At 46.6% G+C, this 13,570-nt stretch overlaps 1 protein-coding gene across 1 annotated transcript in view; it reads right to left on the bottom strand.

Moving 5' to 3' along the window:
* EMP2 (epithelial membrane protein 2) overlaps nt 1–12,838 on the bottom strand; it is a 29,513-nt gene extending 16,675 nt beyond the window's left edge. The window contains exon 1 of the mRNA XM_082199954.1: nt 12,691–12,838. The gene's annotated coding sequence lies outside the window, so the exon portion shown is untranslated. The remainder of the gene's footprint in view (nt 1–12,690) is intronic.
* Between the last annotated feature and the right edge of the window lie 732 nt (nt 12,839–13,570).

Genomic DNA, 13,570 nt, shown 5'->3' with positions numbered 1-13,570 from the left:
TTTGGAGGAGGAAAACAAGAAAAAACATATTCTGAATCTCAGAAGCCAGAACAGCAAGAGGGATCGCTGCACAGTGAAAGCAGCAATCCCTCTTGCTGTTCTGGCTTCAGAGATAGCTGCGCAGCCTGCATTTGCTCCATAAGACGCACACACATTTCCCCTTACTTTTTAGGAGGGAAAAAGTGAGTCTTATAGAGCAAAAAAATACGGTATATAAAAGAGAGAGATTTAAAGCTGCGAAACTGTAAATCGAGAGACTGTGCATCTCAGCTCCTTTACTGGCTTGTAAGGATTACTGGGATAACCTGCGTGACGCATTTAGGAAACACTGTGTTTTTGTGTGTTTTTAGAAAACAATGTGCAGCCCCAGGCGTAGCGATCAAGCCGCTGTCTGTGCCCAAGGGTGACCTTTTGGCTGGCGTTTCCTTCCATTCTCCCTGGCAACTTTTTGCCCAAGTAGGGGAAAGAAGTCATTGCGATGAGTCCGGTGCCGCCATCTTAATTGTCCTAATAACATCCTTGTGAGAGTCTTGAGGCTTAGCATCCTGGAGCACGAGGAATCTATCCTTGATGGAATAGGGTTGCTTCTGTCCTTCGGCTGATAGCGTTGATCCTATCACATGCCATTTGTCAAATGGGCGTGGGGATGTTAGAATCTTCGACTACAGGGATACCTCAGGTTACATATGCTTCAGGTTATGTACACTTCAGGTTACAGACTCTGCTAACCCAGAAATATTACCTTGGGTTAAGAACTTTGTTTCAGGATGAGAACAGAAATCGTGCAGCGGCAGCACAGTGGCAGCGGGAGGCCCCATTAGTTAAAGTGGTGCTTCAGGTTAAGAACAGTTTCAGGTTAAGAACAGAGCTCCAGAACGAATTAAGTTCTTAACCTGACATACCACTGTACAGTGGTGCCTCGCAAGACGAAAAGAATCCGTTCTGTGATTCTCTTCGTCTAGCGGTTTTTTCGTCTTGAGAAGCAAGCCCATTAACGGATTAGCGGATTAGCGCTATTAGCGGCTTTTAGCGGCTTATCTGCTGATCGGATCAGCTGATAAGCAGCTTAGCGGCTTAGCAAAAGTGGGGGGAAAGGGGGAAAAAGCAGCAGGAACTCGCAAGACATTGTCATCTTGCGAAGCAAGCCCATAGGAAATTTGTTTTGCGAAGCACCTCCAAAACGGAAAACTCTTTCGTCTAGCGAGTTTTCCGTCTTGTGAGGCATTCATCTTGCGGGGCACCACTGTAGTTGGAAGGAGACCTCCCAGTGCTAGACCAGTCCATTCCGTGTAATGCAGGAATCTCAGCTAAAGCATCCATGGCTGATGGCCACCCAATCTCTGCTTAAAAACTTCCAAGGAAGGAGAGTCTACAACCTCCCGATGGAGACCGTTCCACTGTTGAAGAGCTCTTACGATCAGAACGTTCCTCCTGATGTTGAGTCAGAATCTCCTTTCTTGCAGCTTGAATCCATTTGTTTGGGAGCAGGAGGTCAGCACCAACACTTTGAATTGTGCTCAGAAACGTACTGGGAGCCAATGTAGGCCTTTCAAGACCGGTGTTATGTGGTCTCATGTAGACAATTCTGAGCAACATGGAGCAAAGGTCTCAGTGCATGCTGATTCCCTATGCTCTTGTTTAGTTTAACCCTTCACTGAGAACCACGAGGACTAGAATCCTCCTTTAATTTTAAGGAAAGGGCTGGAGCTCGGTGGAAGAACATGTGCTTTGGAATGCAGGAAGTCCCAAGTCTCCAGGTGCAGCTGGTGGAGACCCCCGTTTCGAAATCCCAGAAAGTCACTGCCAGTCATTGAACTGTAGAGTTGGAAGGGATCCCAAGATTCATTTAGTCCAATGCAGGAATCTCAATCAAAGCCTCCATGACAGATGGCCATCCAAACTCTGCTTTAAAATTTGCAAGGAAGGAGAGTCCACAACCTCCCAAGGGAAACGGTTCCACCATCCAACAGCCCTTTGAAAAATATTGGAAGTTAGAAATTCAGGAGCAGATTTTATATGAAGATTGGGAAAGAATCTTTCGGCAACCATCCTTTGTTGAGACCTCTCAGATAATCCAAGAACAGGGATTGAAGTTGGTACAAAAATGATATTATACACCTGTAAGGTTATATCATATTACAAAATCTGGAAGTAAGAATTGTTGGAGGAAATGTGGAGTGATGGGAATGTACAGTCATATGTGGTGGGATTGTCCGTTAGTTAATGAATTTTGGAAACAGATTGGTATAGAAATATCGGGAATTGTGGGTAGGAAGGTGGGAATTAAGGGTTCTTATTAGTCTGAGTAGCACCGAGTTAAAAACAAAAGAGGAATGTAAATGGGTAAAATTGATGGTAACTGCAGCCAGACAGGTTATAGTGAGTAATTGGAAAAATGCAGAAGAGTTAGGGGTGAACCAATGGAGGAAAAAACTGAATAATATTATAATTTTAAAATATCTAACTGTGAAGATACACAGAATGAAAGGGTTTAAGATCAGTGAGAAAGAGGAGGATTGGTTTGAGAAGATTATTAAATTATTTGGGCAGGTTTGAACAATTTGGTGCAATTAAAATGTTAAAAGTTAAATAAACTTTGTGGATGGTGGAGTGTTAAGTTATACAGAAGTCTACATTGATTTCAATATGTTATTATTGATTATGTATACCCAATGTATCAGCCGCCTGGGGGGTTTCACGGTTTGTGTTTGGTTGTTGGTAAAAAATAAAAAATTAAATACAGTGGTACCTCGGGTTAAGTACTTAACTCGATCTGGAGGTCCATACTTAACCTGAAACTGTTCTTAACCTGAAGCACCACTTTAGCTAATGGGGCCTCCTGCTGCCACCGCGCCGCCGGAGCATGATTTCTGTTCTTATCCCGAAGCAAAGTTCTTAACCTGAAGCACTATTTCAGGTCTGTAACCTGAAGCGTATGTAACCTGAAGAGTATGTAACCCGAGGTACCGAGGTATCTTCCATGTGACAGCCCCTCAGATATTTGAAGATGGCTATCATATCTCCTCTCAGTCTCCTCTTTTCCAGGCTAAACTTACCCAGCTCCCTCAACTGTTCTTCACAAGGCTTGGTTTCCAGACCCTTGATCATCTTGGTTGCCCTCCTCTGCACATGTTCCAGCTTGTTGACATCCTTCTTAAATTGTGGTGCCCAGAACAGGACACAGTGTGTAAACAATACTGAGATAGATGGATCAATGATCTGACTCACTATAAGACAACTTCCTCTGCTGCCACTTTTCCATCAGAGGCCTGTGGCACTCTCCTTTTCTTCCAGCTTTAAACGTCCATCATCCACAGCTCCATCACTCTGCAGTCTTCTGTCCTGCATATTGAACTAGGGGCTGGTGGGAATTGTAGTCCAAAATCTCTGGTGGGCACCAGTTTCTGCAAAATTCCGTTCCACCACAAAAGAGCTGCAGATGTTGCAAAGGCCCCTACATTGAGCTAATGCCGATGGGATTTTTAAGATAACTAAAAATCGGTGTGAGATGGAGAGAGGTTCCAGAACCAGCAGCTAACACATAGAATCATAGAAGAATCATAGAATCATAGGGTTGGAAGAGACCACAAGGGCCATCGAGTCCAACCCCCTGCCAAGCAGGAAACACTATCAGAGCACTCCTGACATATGGTTGTCAAGCCTCTGCTTAAAGACCTCCAAAAGAGGAGACTCCACCACACTCCTTGGCAGCAAATTCCACTGTCAAACAGCTCTTACTGTCAGGAAGTTCTTCCTAATATTTAGGTGGAATCTTCTTTCTTGTAGTTTGGATCCATTGCTCCGTGTCCGCTTCTCTGGAGCAGCAGAAAACAACCTTTCTCCCTCCTCTATGTGACATCCTTTTATATATTTGAACATGGCTATCATATCACCCCTTAACCTCCTCTTCTCCAGGCTAAACATGCCCAGCTCCCTTAACCGTTCCTCATAAGGCATCGTTTCCAGGCCTTTGACCATTTTGGTTGCCCTCCTCTGGACACGTTCCAGTTTGTCAGTGTCCTTCTTGAACTGTGGTGCCCAGAACTGGACACAGTACTCCAGGTGAGGTCTGACCAGAGCAGAATACAGTGGCACTATTACTTCCCTTGATCTAGATGCTATACTCCTAATATACACAATATTATCTTCCCCCAAAACATTCTAATTTCTATTGATACTGATCAAAAGATATACAAAAGTTTATACCCAACACCAAGTATCTTTTTATAACACCACCAGAATAAAAGAAATGCTTTTAAAACCTAATCTAAAAGAAACAGGAGCAAAGAGATGGAAAAAGAAATCAAAAGAAAAGAGAGTGAGGAGAACAAGAAAAGAAAAATATGGAAAGGCTTCCAGTTCTCTGCCTGTCAGCTAAATATAGTAACTTATTCAAAGTATCCACTCAGATTGGACATCCTACTATTCTATTTTCTACAAGCCAATATTTTTCCATCTTCAAACCCAGATATTATGAGCTCATTTTTCTTCTTCCATGCAACAAGTCCAGAAGAAGGTTCCCAGTCCTTAATAAATGTCAGCAATGGTTTTTCCTCTGATTAAACACATTAAATCAGCCACCACAATATTCTGAGGACACAACCACGTCATTGTCTGACCCGTTTCTGCCACTAATTCCCAAAGCGTAGCTCTTTCCTCACTTGTTGGCCCTGAGACTCCCACCCCATTTTGAAGGTTGACTCATGAGCTTGACGGGGCCAGAGGAGCAGTTCATCCGCAGGATAACCGGGCGGGGAAGCGACTGTCTGTCAAAATCCTGAGTGGCATTCTCTGTCTCGCCACTATATTCCGTTCAACTTTGGGGTGTGCCCGACCTCCACCCCTCAGCCAGCCAGGGCAAAGTCATGGCCGATGACAGCCGTGCGATTCTTAGCAAAACTTTCCCATGCCTTGCAAGCCCTTGGACCCTTCGCTCACCCAAGATGACACTTTCAGAAAACAGGATCCCTCTTGCTGTTCTGGTTTCTGAGATTCAGAATATTTTTTTTCTTGTTTTCCTCTGCCAAAAACTAGGTGCGTCTTGTGCTCTGGTGCATCTTATAGAGTGAAAAATACGATAATTCGTACTTTCCAAAGCAACTCACGAATCGAAATACCGGCTGCTTTTGACATTCACGCTTCTGCAAAAGTCGTGGCGCAGTTCTGCAGCCCGAGTGATGTGTATAAGAAGGCATATACTAAGGTACAAGGGTATATGTTGCTGAAAACAATATTCAGTGCTACCTTGGTTCTCAAACTTAATCCGTTCCGGAAGTCCGTTCCAAAACCAAAGCGTTCCAAGGCACGCTTTCCCACAGAAAGTAATGCAAAATGGATTGATCTGTTCCAGACTTTTAAAAACAACCCCTAAAACAGCAATTTAACATGAATTTTACTGTCTAACGAGACCATTGATCCATAAAATGAAAGCAATAAACAATATACTGCAGTCACATCGATCAATCAGTAGCTAAACTGGGTTCCACACAGTCACAAAAACAAAACAAAAAAACCAAAATTTCAAAATAAATAGCAAAGACAGACAGACCTCAGCATAACACTCAAATCGGAAGCATAACACTCAAAATGGAGCACGTTCGGCTTCCGAAAAAAGTTCACAAACCAGAACACTTACATCGGTGTTTGCAGTGTTTGGGTTCTAAGTTGCTTGAGTACCAAAGCGTTTGAGAACCAAGTACCACTACACACAAATGCATTACAGAAGGGCTATTTCCAAAGATTTGCAAAAGGTGCATCTATTAGGCAAGACCGAATACAAAAATGTGTATGTTGTGGGAAATTAGCAGTGAAAATGCTGGCTAATTTTCCGGCTGGCGTTAAAAGAAGAACCCATTTGGAAATGTGGAGGACTGGATTTAAGATTGGAAAAATGAGGAACTGAGAGGACAAACACTGATCGATTTGCTCATCACTATGCTGAGTCCCAGCAAATGTGGTGTTTGGGGGGGGGTGCATTTCCTTCCCTGCTCACTAATGACAAGGAAACCCCATGGGAACAAAACCTAAGATGATCAGTGCTGGATCAAACCAAACGTCCATCTAGCCGAGCATCAGTCAACCACTCCCTCAGTCTTGGGGCACTTGGCCAGTGGTGAGACCAGCAATTGGAGCGGGTTGGTCTAGATGACCCCTGGGATTCCTTCCAGATCTACAATTCCATGTTTCTGCAACTTTTGGCTCCTCCTCTCCTTCAACTCTTTCCATCCCAGCTGGTCAAGAGAACAGCTGCTCTAGCTTTAAAGACTTGCACCCAGGTGTGCCGATTTCCTCCTCCCTCCCACTCTATTTTCCTTTTGTGCCATGTCTTTTGAGATAATCCCCATTTAAAGCCACCTATCATCACAGGCAGAGGCAGTGAGTTCTGCGGCTTAACGCTGAGCTGTGGAAAGAAGGGTTTCCCTTTGTCCTGATCTTTTCTTGTCAATCAAGTTTCCCAGAGATACTCTGCACTCTAGTTTTACGACGGAGAGGGCAAAAGCATTCTCCATCTTTTACAAACCTCTGTCCCATCCCTCTACCACCACCCCTCTTATTTGCTTTTGGGGTGGGTCAGAATTAAAGGGCCCCCAAACTTGTAGCTTACCTTTGTAGAGGGTATATTAGTCTAGGCACTAAAAGATCAATGCAGAACAGGTTGTGCCGACATAAAGATGTCTGTACTTTTGTAACCTGGGGAAATCTTTAATGAGAACATTTTAAAAAAAAAAAATCAGAACAGGTATTATGTGACACCTCTACCTGTGCCAGTTCTATAGACTGAAGCAGACCAGTGAGGTAAAGCAATTGTGCTGGTAAAAAGGGTCCTAAATTATGGGATTTACATACTAAGAGTAATACCTTGAACTCAGCCTGGCAGCAATTTGGCAGCCAATGCAGAGCTCTGAGGGCAGGTGTTCCATGCTGACAAGGCCTCACTCCTGTCAGCAATCGTGCTGCAGCATTCAGCACTAACTGCAACTTCTGGGTCAAGCACAGAGGAAGGAAGCCCCACACAGAATGCATTGCAGTAATCTGAACATGAAGTAATTAATGCATGCGGTCTAAACCACAGAAACTAGGGCTTGCCGATCAGAAGGTTGGCGGTTCGAATCCCCACGAAGGGGTGAGCTCCCGTTGCTCGGTCCCAGCTCCTGCCAACCTAGCAGTTCAAAAGCACGTCAAAGTGCAAGTAGATAAATACCGTATTTTTCGCCCCATAAGACGCACTTTTTCCCCTCCAAAAATGAAGGGGAAATCGGGGTGCGTCTTATGGGGCGAATGCCTGCAAGCCTCGCGCGCCCGGCAGGAGGTTCCACCGGGTGCGCGAGGCTTGGGGCGGCAGCCTGTCGCCCGAAGCACGGGGAGCCCTCCGGAGGGCTTCCCCTGCTTCGGGCGAGTGTCAGCAAGCCTCGCGCTCCCGGCAGGAGGTCCCACCGGGTGCGCGAGGCTTGGGGCGGCAGCCTGTCGCCCGAAGCACGGGGAGCCCTCCGGAGGGCTTCCCCTGCTTCGGGCGAGTGTCAGCAAGCCTCGCGCACCCGGCAGGAGGTCCCACCGGATGCGCGAGGCTTGGGGCGGCAGCGGACTGCTTGCGCGCACCTAGAAGCTTGGGGCGCGCTCACGCCCCAAGCTTCTAGGTGCGCACAAGCAGTCCGCTGCCGCCCCAAGCCTCGCGCAGCCGGCGGGACCTCCTGCCGAGTGCGGGAGGCTTGGGGCGGCAGTGGACTGCTTGCCGGCATGCAGAAGCTTGGGGCGCGCTGACCTCAGCTTGCCCCAAGCTTCTGGATTAGCGCAGGGGTCCGCTAGCCCTGGGAGAGGCGCCCGGCTCTCCCACGCTAGCAGAGACCTTGCCTGCACGCAGAAGCTTGGGGCGCGCTGAGCTCCGCACGCCCCAAGCTCCTGGTGTAGCGCAGCGCACCTGGGGGGGAAATAAAAATTTTTTCCTTTATTTCCCCCCCTAAAATCTAGGTGCGTCTTATGGGCCGGTGCGTCTTATGGGGCGAAAAATACGGTAGGTACCGCTCCAGTGGGAAGGTAAACGGCGTTTCCATGCGCTGCTCTGGTTCGCCAGAAGCGGCTTAGTCATGCTGGCCAGATGACCCAGAATCTGGATGCCTGCTTCCTCGGCCAGAAAAGCAAGATGAGCGCCACACCCCAGACTCATCCGCAACTGAACCTAACGGTCAGGGGTCCCTTTACTATAGCCAGGCCTTCACAAATATAATGTTTTAACTGCATTATACAAACGTGACACTAGATGGCGATGGTGAGCTTAGAGCAAATCAATATATTTTTCAAAATGTTTCTTAAAAAAAACATTTTCATAGTGGGGTTTTTTATATGTGACTAGAGTCCCCCGCCCCAGAATGGCCATAGCTGTCGAAACAATTGAAAGTTCCTCAGGGCAGAGACCTGTCCAATAGGATACTGCCTTCCGCTAGGTCAAACCCTCCATCCATCTAGCTGCATATTGTCTACACGGACTGGCAGAGGCTCTCCAGATTTCAGGCTTGGAATTGGCCTGCAAGCGCTCCAATTGGAGAACAGCCTTTACCAAAGGTGTCATGGTCTTTGAAGATGCTCAGACTCAGGACGAAAGGGAGAAACGTGCTAAAGGGAAGGCACATTTGGCAAACTCTGACCGTGATCAACTCCTGCCCGGAAACCAATGTCCCCACTGTGGAAGGACGTGTGGATCCAGAATTGGCCTCCACAGAAGACAATCTTACTCGGCTACGAGGGATCGCCAAAGAAGATGATTCCTAGTCCTCAGGTCTGAACCCAGGGGCTTCTGCATTCGAAGCAGCCGCTCTGCCTCTGAGCGACAGCCCTTGCCCTGACCCCAGCCTCGCCAACAGGTGCTGTACCTTCTTTCCCTTGGAACTGAACCACCGGAGACAGCACATAGCAAATATTTGTGTGGCTGCCACCCTCGAATGCACACTCTTTGGTTCCGCCAGAAGAGATTTCTGCTTGAATGGCATTCCCTCCCTGGATAAATTCCCTCCTGTGAGAGAGCTGGGTGCTGGGAGCTCAGTGCTACAGCTTCTGTTTTTCATGCAGAAGGCCTCAAGTTCAACCCCAGAATTCTCCAGGGAGGGCTGAGATAGAGTTCCTCTCTAAAACCCTGGAGAGCTGTTGCCAGTCAGTGTAAACAGCCCTGAGTTAGATGGACCAGTGGCTGACTCAGCATATATCACAGGAAACTGCCGTATACAGAGCGTTCTCCAATTCACATGTCTCCTTTGGACTCCATCCCCACTGCCAGGCGTAGTACTATCATACAAGGTGTTTTGTTCTCAGTCTTATAGCCCCGCCCCGACTCTCCTCCCCCCTTTAGCCACACCCATTAAGCACAGCCACCTCCCCTCCTTGGCCACACCCCCTTTCCTTAAAGAAGCAGGTGGAGTTGGCTAAAATAAATAAGAGTGCCTCTGAGCGTGCGCAGAGAGAAACACGCTGCAGGTTTTCCACTTGGAATTAAGGAGCAGGGATTCCTACACAGTCCCAAAGCCTCACGTTTTATCCCTTGACAAAGTCCAACAACTTGAGATTGTAAAGTCTCAAGTGTGGCCCAGCTGTTATCCCTGATAAATTGTATGCATCTGGGTCAATACTTGCTCAGCATAACCACTGAACCTGTTCATTTCCATTCCAAAACACTGTGTTATTTTAAAAGCGCAGCAGCAGAACCATAAAGCGTATGTAGCATTTTGGAACAATGTTTCTATTAAAATCAGACAAGTACCTGCAGTGTTGATATTCTGCCCCGCATAGAAAGCCTTTTTGTTTTGCCAAGTTTTTTAGGTTTTTTTGAGAATCTGATTCCATGATCTGCTCAGTATTTTATCATCCAACGGTGTATTCATGATTGCAGTCTACACCGCCATGATTCTCCACCCCTTATGAGTTGGCAGCTTACAGATATTCTTATTGTAAATAAATTAATGCCTCTCCCTGTTGATTTGTGCAGAAATATAATGCACTTCATCACATCCCCTCTAATTGGCTGTTTGGCATTCCAGATTCATTCTGATTGGTAGTTCAGCATTCCAGATTCTGGCCCCATTCACATATTTAAAGCACGACGACTCCACTTTAAATAGTCACAACTTTCTCCAAAGAATCCTGGGAGCTGTAGTATGTTAAGGGCGTTTAAACCTGTTAGGAGATTCCCTATTCCCCTCCCAGTGCTACAATTCCCAGACTGGTTTAACAGCCAAACCCTCTTCCCAGGGAATCGTAGCTCTATGAGGGGACTAGGCAGTCTCCTAAGAACTCGCAGCACCCTTAAACTACATCTCCCAGAATTCTTTGGGGGAAGCCATGACTCTTTGATTTCGTATGATACTACTTTTAACGCTCCTTATTCAACATGCTCCAAATGCTAAGCGGGTTGTGAAATGAGCTAAGTGCTCTTGAAATCAAGCGCCTCTAAAATTCCTCTTCGAGCCGCAGGTACAACAACAGCCAAAACTTCTAAATATGCACCAGCGCCCATTTGTGGCCTGATTCATGCCAACCATTTTGACACGGATAGTCTCTTGAGTTTTGTTTGCTCAGTTTTGCAGGATTTGCATCCACAGAACCAGTCACAGGGATGGTTCAGCAAGCATCTCGAGGGCACCACAAAAGCTTCTTTTCAAAGAGATCTGTGCCAACAAGGATTTCTTATTGATTCAGTCTCCAGCCCACTCCATCCCCTTTGGGTGGGTGAGCAGACAGCATGTCTAATCCACACACATGGAAATACAGTTTTTTAAATGAATGGTGTCAGTGGTAAAATGTATTTGTGAGTAGGCTTTTAAATTGTTTGTAAGTCACTTGGAGACCTTTAGATGTCTAGTAAATAAAAAGGATTGCCTTTTAAGCTGTCCTTAAGACCAGTTCCAAGCAGATGGGGAACATGAAATTCTTGTTAACGTTAGCGTACAAAATACGGTTCTGTGAGGCTGGCCAAAATGTTACATTGGTTTCATATGTTCATGAGGGGGTTCTTTTTTCTTTTCTCTTAAGTGCATTCACAAATTTCCAGATATGAAGCAACAGGGCAGATCCACACAATAAACTCAGTGCACATTTAAAGCACATGACTTCCTCCAAGGGATCATAAGAACCACCGTTTGGCAAGGGTGCTGGGAGCTATAGCTCGGTGAGGGGGCAACCTAAAGTTCCCAAGATTCTTCAGTGGGGGGGGAATCATGTGCTTTGAATGTGTGCTGGGCGTGCATGGGAACTGGGGTCGGTTTGTTTTTTAACCTGAATGTGGATAGATCTATGCTTTACATTTTGCACCCTCCTGAAACAGATCCCCATTAGCGATGGAATTGGTGGACTCAATACGCAAACGATTTCTCTTTGGGGAGGGCAGCAGCCAGCCCACCCTTCCGCCTTGCCACAGACTTTTGCACCCATATATTCCAGCCACTTGGGGTGTCAGTCCTGGGAGACTCACAGCAGCTGGGACGGTCACAAATCTATTACTTTGTTCAGCTACTGCTTTGCATAGAGGAGATTCGATTCCGGGGGAAAGTAGTACAGCATCTGTTTTGCATGCAAATAAGTCCAAGGATCGACACCTGGCGCTGCCAGGTAGAGCTGGAAAAATACTCCCTTGCCCTAAACCCTGCAGAGCAGCTGCCGGTCCGTGCAGGGAATAATGGGAAAGGCGCACCGATGCCCCGACTCTAAGGCCGCTCCCTCTTGTCCCTTGATCCTTTCTTAACTGGAGATGTCAGGAACTGAACCTGCGACTTTTTGCAAGCCATCCACGAGCTGCCTCTTGCTCAGCTATGACGACCCTCGTGTGGGTAAATAATAAAGCCACGAACCAGAATTTACACTTAGCCGGCCACGATGGGTGCTGCGCGCGTGCAGGTTGAAACTGCAAAGCGAGCCGAGACGCAACCACAAAGCGCAAACCGACGTGTGGTGAAAAAGCTTGGCTGAATCCAAGAGTAATCCCCTTTTGCCCCACTAGAGGGGAGACAGTCGTCAACCCACAAGAAATGCCGGCCACCCGTGTGGGGGCTCAATCCCAGGAAAACATGCTAGGAAACAACTTTTAAAACACACACACACACACACACACACACACGAGAAAGATCTACTTGCATGCAACCTGAAGCAGCCCGAGGGTGCTAACTTTGTGGTTGTTTTTTTAAAGACAAGAAACGGATTTAAACCCCCCGCTCTGTAAAATCCAAGCTTGCTGCTTCTTTCTCAGATGGGGAAAAATATATATACTTTGCATTTTAGACTGATCCACACAAACACTCCTTGATCTCCCCTGCCTGCCCTTGCATCTGAAATAAGCGCAGTGCAAGCAAAATTGCAAGGGGAAACGCAGGGTTTTAAGACGCCCCCCCCCAAAAAAAAAAATAGCTACAGAAAGAAGGCACTTAAGAGGGCGGCGCGGAAGAGGGAGAATTGCTCTGAAGTTGTTTAAAATCGCTCTCCGCGCCTTCCTTTCCCTCCTCCTTTGTTAGCAAAGTTCCTCTCTAATTCGCACCGAGATCCTATTTCGCTTTTCTGCATCCCTTCCCTTCCTTCACACATCCGGCTCCCAACCTTATTCTTTTTGCATTTAAAGAAGGATCCGTAATTTCCCTAAAAATCTCTTCCTTCCCCCCTCCCTTTCCCCCCCCCCGTCCCAGCCTCCCACTCTCTCCAAGTTTTTTGGGGGCTACTCACCGGCTGGGGTTGTTAGCCACTGAGGGCTGCCTAGGTTCTTGTTCACAGGGCTGGCCGAGGCGGCGTAAAGCGCAGCTTGTTTTGAAGGGCTGCCCTTGGCCGCCGCCTCCTTCTGGAGCAATTGGTGATGTCAGAATCCGAGCTGGGTGTGGAAAAGGGGGAGAGGGGAAGAAAAGGATTTTTTTTTTTCAAATGTGCCAATCAATCTCTCTCGTCACTCTCTGCAGAGCGGCGGGAGAAAGAGATTTAAACAGGAAAGCCCCAGATCTGCAAATTTTACCCAACACCGACCACCACTCCCAAATGTTTAGGGTACGTTCCCATAACTGGGGAAACTGGGAGAGGGGCATTTGTTTGTTTCCTGCCCCATCACTGGAATAAACTGTCTTCCAGATGTTCTCCCTTGCCTTGTGAATTTATGGCTGCAAAGATGGTGTTCCTTCCAAGAACTGTGCTGCTTTGCCCCGTCTCTGAAGTTTTAGACTTTTCATTCTCCGTAAGGTTTTTCTAAGCTGCAACTTGGCTGAGCTTTTTCTTAAAAACCAGGGGACATTCTGCGTTTTGCTGAGCTGAATTAAAAGTGTCTTCTCTCCCGTCCACCCTCAAATTGTAGTTAATCACGTTTTTTTAAAAAAAAATATATTTTAAAGGTGTTGGCTTCAAACTACATTTTTAAAATACAACAAAATACAGCAAAAAAAACCCCACCCCACCCTAAATTACTTTAATTTTTGAATTTCACACACGCAACAAACCTGTTCCACCTCCCAAGCTACTGAGATCACTTCAAATTGGATGTCATTCAGTGAAATCTTTCTTTTTAAAAAAACCAACTAAAGCCAAGAATCTCTTGCATGCAAGTTGGAAACATGTGTGGTGT

Source organism: Podarcis vaucheri (assembly GCF_965113315.1).
Source record: "Podarcis vaucheri genome assembly, chromosome: 14".
NCBI classification, from domain to species: domain Eukaryota; kingdom Metazoa; phylum Chordata; class Lepidosauria; order Squamata; family Lacertidae; genus Podarcis; species Podarcis vaucheri.
The sequence above is the reverse complement of the archived record's forward strand: the minus strand, read 5'-3'. Positions and strand labels throughout refer to the sequence as shown.